The sequence below is a fragment of the Lactuca saligna genome, chromosome 6 (genome assembly GCF_052625555.1).
Source record: "Lactuca saligna cultivar CGN05327 chromosome 6, ASM5262555v1, whole genome shotgun sequence".
NCBI classification, from domain to species: domain Eukaryota; kingdom Viridiplantae; phylum Streptophyta; class Magnoliopsida; order Asterales; family Asteraceae; genus Lactuca; species Lactuca saligna.
This window is the reverse complement of record NC_136422.1, coordinates 71,632,491-71,640,773: the sequence shown is the minus strand read 5'-3', so window position 1 is coordinate 71,640,773 and position 8,283 is coordinate 71,632,491.

Here is an 8,283-nt window from a genome sequence, read left to right as displayed (position 1 = left end):
AGAGTTGAACATGAGACAGCGACGTTGGGTCGAATTGCTCAACGACTACGAATGTGAGATTCGCTATCATCCCGGAAAGGCTAACGTCGTGGCAGATGCCCTTAGTCGTAAGGAGTACTCTGGCCGAAGAGTGAAGTCATTAGCCATGTCAATCCATTCGCACCTGTCAACGCAAGTCAAGGAAGCTTAAATAGAAGCTTTGAAACCCGAAAACGTGACCGGTGAGACCCTTAGGGAAATGGACAAGAATTTAGAAATCAAGAGTGATGGAGCGCGCTACCTCATGAACTGAATATGGACACCCAAGTTTGGTGGACTTAGAGAGGTAGTTATGAGCGAGGCACACAAGATTCCATACTCCGTGCACCCCGGGTCAGACAAGATGTATCAAGATCTCAAACAACTCTACTGGTGGCCAAACATGAAAGCAGAGATCGCTACATATGTGAGCAAGTGTTTGACTTGCGCCAATATCAAAATAGAACACCAGAAACCCTCAGGACTACTCCAACAACCTGAAATTCCTGAGTGGAAATGGGAGCAGATTTCCATGGACTTCATAACGAAACTGCCCAAAACTCAGGGTGGCCAAGATACTATTTGGGTAATCGTCGATAGATTAACCAAGTCCGCTCATTTCCTACCGATCAAGGAAACGGATAAAATGGAAAAGCTATCGAGAATCTACATCCGAGAGATCGTACGACTCCATGGAGTGCCAATGTCTATCATCTCGGATAGAGACAGCAGATTCACGTCTAGATTCTGGTAATCATTGCAAAAATCCATGGGAACAAGATTGGACATGAGTACAGCCTATCACCCCCAAACTGACGGACAGAGCGAAAGAACGATCCAAACCTTGGAAGACATGTTACGAGCATGTGTAATCGACTTTGGTAAAGCATGGGATGTTCACTTACCTTTGGTTGAGTTCTCTTATAACAATAGTTATCATACTAGTATCAATACTGCTCCATTTGAAGCCCTCTACGGCCGTAAGTGCAGATCACCTATGTGCTGGACGGAAGTGGGAGACACACAACTAGCAAAAGGTCTAGTCCCTGATAGCACCCTCACTGGTCCATAGATCATCAGAGAAACTACTGAAAAGATCGTGCAAATACGAGAACGACTGAAATCCTCGAGGGATAGGCAAAAGAGCTATGCCGACAAAAGACGTAAACCCTTGGAATTTCAGATTGGCGATCGGGTACTACTGAAGGTCTCACCCTGGAAGGGCATGATACGCTTTGGAAAACGTGGGAAGCTAAATCCTAGGTACATTGGACCCTTCGAAATCATTTCAAGGGTTGGTCCAGTAGCCTACAAACTCTGACTTCCAATAGAGCTTAACAAAGTACATCCAGTATTCCACGTATCAAACCTGAAGAAGTGTTTGTCCGACGAAACACTTGTAATTCCACTCGATGAGATCGAACTAAATGAAAATCTTAACTTTGTGGAAGAACCCGTCGAGATCATGGATAGGGAAGTTAAACGAACTAAACAGAGTCGCATTCCAATAGTAAAGGTCCGATGGAATGCTAAGAGGGGACATGAGTTCACGTGGGAACGAGAAGATCAAATGCAACAGAAGTATCCACATCTCTTCCTCAGCCCCTAAGACTCTTCTTTTGTATTAAAATTTCGGGACGAAATTCCCTCTAACGGGGGGGGGGGGGGGGGGTGATGTAACAGCCCGTTATTTCAAGTCAGTAAAAATCGAGTCCTGTAACCTCTTTGAGGAAAGAATTAGAATATCATCGAAAAATGAAGTATTCAAAAACTCTATTTGGAGTACACTATGTGGTAGGTATCGTCTTAAGGTTTCCAAACATATAAATAACACAAAAATCCGAGTTATAACGAAGAAATTATGACCATTCTAAGTTATCCGACAAAAACCGGCAATACGAAGTTGCGTAAAAACGCAAAGTTTCAATAAAACACTTTCTGACCTTAGGTGTCTAAATGAAAGTCATAGATATCGTTAAACTACAAATATGCATAAAAAGAACGCTCAAATCGGACATCGTATGAATAAGTTATGAATTTTTAAAGAAATTCCTTAATCACGTCATTTTAATAAATAAATAATAAAAATAATTTCGGAATTTGCCAACAGAATCTAAATGAAAGTTGTAGATCGTAGTCTCACCTTCGCGGGGATATAAAGAACGTCAAAACGGAGTTCGTATGAAGGAGATATGAATTTTTGAAGTTTGATAAATAATTTATATATAATTTTTATTAAAAATTCGGTATTATCTGAAGGGGAGTCAGCCTAGGGCCGTAGTACGCGCCGCGTACCCGCGTACGCGCTGCGTACTCGAGGCCACGGCCTCGGATCGTCCACGTCGCCCCTATGCGAGCTACCCCTCCCCGTCCTGTCCGAAGCGCTGCAGCCGAGGATGCGGTCAGCAGTGACGTCCCGTACGCACAGCGTACGGGAGTACGCCCCGTGTACGCATGCCTCTCAGCCCCCTATAAAAGGGATGCGAGGGTTCCCAGGAAAATGGCTCATTCTCTCTCCTTTTTCTTGTATTTTACCTCGTTTTCCGTGCTCGCACTACCCCGAAGCCTTGGTCATTTTGTGCAAGTCCCGAAGGTCGATTTTACTCCCGAGAAATCCCGAGAATCCCGAGGAAAATCCATTTCCCGAGACGAAACTCTGCCCGGTTTTCCATCTTGCTATCTTCAAACATTCAAGTGAGTTCATGCCCCTTTCAAACACACTTTAAATACATTTTAAATGCTTTTATACTTATTTAGGGGGGGAATACAAGTAAACATACGGTTATTATCGTGTATTTTATAAAGTTTCACTTAGCTTGTTTTACCGAATAAATCACTTGGAACTCATTACTATTATGGAAAACTCTTGTCATACTTTGTGGGCATTAGACTTATACAAAGTATATAATGATTTCAAAGTACCTTTCATTGTTAAGTCGTTTTATACATTCTAAAAACTTATGATTTTGCTTTGTCAAACATTGTGAAAAAGGATAAACTTTGCATAGAAAACTATCACTTTAATACGGGCTTAGTTGAGAATCCATGAGACGTGTATATCTTCAAACATTACTTTTCTTTATTAGAAAGTAATGCTGCAAGTCCTGTCTATATCCAGAGTCTCCCGTTCGGAGAACGTGTCAAATGTGTATAGATCTATACGGGAAGTCATGATCCCGTGCCCTGATTGTTAGCTACAGTCCGTCTTTTGGGGTGACAGTTGTCATAATGCTGCGACGCCTGAAGAACGTCGTTACAGGCATATTATGTTTAGTATGGTTATAAAACTCATCGGATATACAATTATTATGGTATTATGCTTTTATGAACGAGTAGCTATTAAAACTATTCTTCATCTAACAAATGCGGTCTTCGTATAGCTTTATTATATAAAATTATGACACAACTTTAAGAACGTCGTTTTCTTGCGATTTTCGGTCTTAGAGACTGCCAGTTATGTTAGGAAAATAAGGGTTTTTCCTATATATAAACCAAACAACTAATGGGAAAATAAGGGATTTTCTTGGTGAAATTATTTACAACTTATAGCACGAACATTCATATGCATTTCATACTTTTATAAGAAAATAAGGGTTTTTCTTGGAAAACACAACAACTCGTATCTCAACCATTAGGGAAAATATGAGATTTTCTGGATCTAATACATTCACTTTATAACACAACAAATCACAACTCTTTACATTTGAAATGCTGTGTTTTCTGGAAAACATACACCCATTTTGGAATGGCATCCAATTTTTCTAAACTACTTATGAACTCACCAACTTAATTGTTGACACTTTTTCATTGAATTAACTTGTATTCTCAGGAAACCGCTAAGCAGGTTTGGAAATCAACTTTTGGGATTAACGCGCTGGTGTTAATTACTTTTTTGAATGATGTTTATGTATTTATCTTTTGAACATGTAATGAATACAATTATGTAAACATCTTGGAAACTTTAATAAACGATTCCGCCGTTCTGGTTTGGGGGTGTGATATGCACATTGGGGCTAGGGTTTGGGACATGTAAGCTTCACTAAACACTCCAACACAGGGACTTTCATGCTCTCTGATTCTTCTCCCTTCCAGATCTGAGGTAGCAACCTCAGATCTAACCTCTATACTTCCCATTTCATCCATAGACAATTTCTCACAAACCCCAAAATGAAGAAACAACATAACAACAGGTCAATAACGAGATATTACCTCTAAGTGATGCCCCAACTGCAATGCAATTCGAATCCAAGCAAAGCCCCTTGCTCCAAGCCTTCAATCCACTCAACAATGGTGCTTCTCCGTGATTTAGGGTTTTCTGGGGCTCAAGGGGTGATAAAGAGGCTGGGAGGAAAACATAGTGATCTTTATATAAGGCTCAACCCCAAGAATTAGGGTTTTCTCCACTCAGCGCCTACTCGCCGAGTCCATTACACTGACTCGCCGAGTCGGCCACTTAACACGCGACCAAGTCGCGACTCTACTCGCCGAGTCCGCACATGCACTCGCCGAGTCACTCTTTCCCAATTTACTCTTTTAGCCCTTCAACTCTACTCTTGATATTTCGGGATGTTACAATTCTCCCCCACTTAAATTAGGCTTCGCCCTCGAAGCCTACAGCAACTCAACTCCAGAAATACTCCCACAACGTGCCACCTGGCCTTAATCGGACCAGATCTCACAAGGCATACCCATCGAAACTCGAACACACTTTTCCTTTCCTTACGGTGTCCTGACCACTATCTCGAACCGGGCACCAGATGTACCCTCTGATAACCACACTCAACGATCCGAGAATTACCCATGAAACATCACTGACCCAAATCTCAACAATCACTCGACCCATAAGGGTTAGAAGCCATGAACCATCGGATCCCCGATCCGAATCCCATTCTATCCAATCCGTGACGATAGAAAGGCCCACTCTTCAATCCCAGAGCAACTCTCATGAGTCCTCTTCTTGCAATCAAGCACCCAAGCCGCACCAACCTTTGCACTCTCGGGTTAGGAGAACCCGTCGCACTGATGACATCTCTAACATCCCCAGGAGACACCACCACTACGCACACGGCCCTTGATCAGAATCAAGCTGGGAGTCCCAGACTCCATCCCTACATCCATCCTGAGACTCTTGGCTCTACACCCGCAGAATCCCTTCCGCATCCTCAGCAGACATCCCATCATGATGTCATTCCATACCACTGTCACAGACACAATGTTCGACCATCATACTCCAAATCATCCATTCTCACTACAACTTCCACTTCCGCGAATCAACACTTTCCTCAGCAAATGAGGGTCCGACACTTCCTCCCATACAACAACACAAAGGGTGGCATACCAATGCACTAATGATGGCTGTTGAAATAGGATAACTCAACCAAGGGTAAATACGTGCTGCAACACCCTCCGAAATCTAATACACATGCCCGAAGCATGTCTTTGAGCGTCTGAATCGTTCACTCCCTCTGAGGTGTCCTCAAACATCATCATGATAGGCTCTAGCTCATCTCATATCCCTCTTTGAGACTGGTCACCAGGTCAGCTTTTGACTCCACAACTGAGCCTCCAAAGGTCACCCAAATCATGATCCAAATATCCCACTAACTTCCTCCCCGTGACCACTATCCTGGCCCCGTGACACGCAAGTCACGAAATTCTCTTTTCCTTATGCAAGAAAGTACAATCCAACCGAGGATCGTCTCCACTCTGATCTCTGGTTTTTGCTGCGCATATCCCTTGCGCATCTCACCACATTCCCCAACAGAGACGGGGACCCCAGTCTCACCCCCGGTCCAACATCCAGGCTCCAAAAACTCAATGTTAGGGCTACTCAAGCCCAAAACTCTTCCACATCATACACTGATCGGAGAACATTCCATCATCACACTCTCTTGCCATCTAGTGAGCACTACGGCTCCCCGCGGTATCACAGCACCCCCTGACTAGTGAGTACTACGGCTCTCCGTAGTATCACAACACCCTCTGACTAGTGAGTACTACAGCTCCCCGCAGTATCACAACACCCTCTGACTAGTGAGTACTACGGCTCCCCGCAGTATCACAACACCCTCTGACTAGTGAGTACTACGGCTCCCCGCAGTATCACAACACCCTCTGACTAGTGAGTACTACGGCTCCCCGCAGTATCACAACACCCTCTGACTAGTGAGTACTACGGCTCCCCGCAGTATCACAACACCCTCTGACTCCACTAGTTCGTGCTCCGCAGACTATCATAGGTGGCTACCCATACTCGAAGGCTCTCACTAGATCCATAGATACCTGATATACCACAAGTCGTCTCAACTCAAGATTCACGAATAACTTTGAAATAAAGATATCAATACCCGGATACCTCGGAACACCCCCACCGAACAATACAAGATCCTGCCACAACCACAGATCTCCTGCTCCAAGCACCATATAGATGCAATAATACATTCCCTCTGAACCCCATAACTAGATCTTCATTTTTCCCAAGTTGCAACTTCGGTGTATTCAATTTCTCAATTGCAATACGAAGAAACGCTAACGCTACGAAATACGCTGATAATTCTCCGAAACCCTTTTTCCCGCCGCTCAAAATCCAAACAAGGATACGCATACCGACCCGGGAGTTGGCTGCCCAATCATTCTTTATCTACTTGCCCCAACACTGACCAATACCAGATTCCTGACTAATAAACACATGTCGTGGAGACATTCATCCTATACTCACTCTGACCCCTTTCCTCGATCACCGACATCTCTGGTCTCATGATTTCTTACCGCATATCTCTATACTCCACTTATAACTGCTCTTGACAAATCTCTGCTTTCTTACATACGGCACCCGGTTCTCCCCCACTTAGGGTTCGAACCATCACCAAATAGCACGCAACTAACCCATAACTATATTCTCCAGCAAAATCGCACCTGCCCCCAAAAAGTGCTACACAACGCCCGATAATCCCCCCATTAAGGAAATGAATCGACCTCATATACTCTGAACCTCTGGTGAACTCCTCAAGAACTTCTCACCACGTCTGCCTCTAGTCGTTCCAAATCTCGTACCAATTTAGTACCAAACAACTCAACTGCTCGATAACGTCCCTGGCTCATAGACTGAACCATAAAATCATCGTACCCCTCACCTCAATTCATTAACCAACGCTCCAACACCGGGATCATCCCAAGAACAGGAACCCTCTCCCAAATTCAACACCCCATGGATAGAAAACTCTCGACACCGCTGAACTCGACTGAACTCCCCGCTGATACCACTACCGTACACCCGACTAAACTCAATTAGGTATAGCGTGGCCCTCGACTATCCCAGTCTCAACTGACTATCTGCTCATGATAGATCACTGCCTCGCGGCACACATGCTACCTGATACTCTGGTGGGAAATCATCATCAATGACGACCTACAGGGTTTACCCCTAAACCCAAACCCAAAACATCATGCTTCTCATATTTTTCACACGAGCATAATCAGTACCTCCCAGATCATAGGAGGTGACATCTCCTTTATCGACTGATCGCCCAACTCAGATCGAAATTCTCCCTTCTCACTGACTCCTTACTAAAATACTCTGAGGGGCTCTCGATCTCCCTCTCAAGGGACGCCTCTTCGAACTTACTCATGACCGAATAACCGGAGAACCACAAACATCATTCACTACGAACCATGGTACTCATTCCATGACATCTCTTCTCAATATGCCCTGGTGTATGGTACCCTAACCATAACATCACTCCCCAATCCGCTCCGATGTATGGTACCCGGACCATAACATCACTCCTCAATCTGCTCTGATGTATGGTACCCGAACCATAACATCACTCCTCAATCTGCCCTGATGTATGGTACCCAAACCATAACATCACTCCTCAATCTGCCCTGATGTATGGTACCCGAACCATAACATCGCTCCTCAATCTGCCCTGATGTATGGTACCCGAACCATAACATCACTCCTCAATCTATTCTGATGTATGGTACCCGAACCATAACATCACTCCTTAATCTGCCCTGATGTATGGTACCCGAACCATAACATCACTCCTAGATCCGCTCCGATGTATGGTACTCAATCCATAACATCACTCCTCAATCTGCTCTGATGTATGGTACCCGAACCATAACATCACTCCTCATCTGCCCTGATGTATGGTACCCGAACCATAACATCACTCCTCGATCCGCTCCGATGTATGGTACTCAAACCATAACATCACTCCTCAATCTGCTCCTTAGAACCTTTAGAATACTCCCTATATC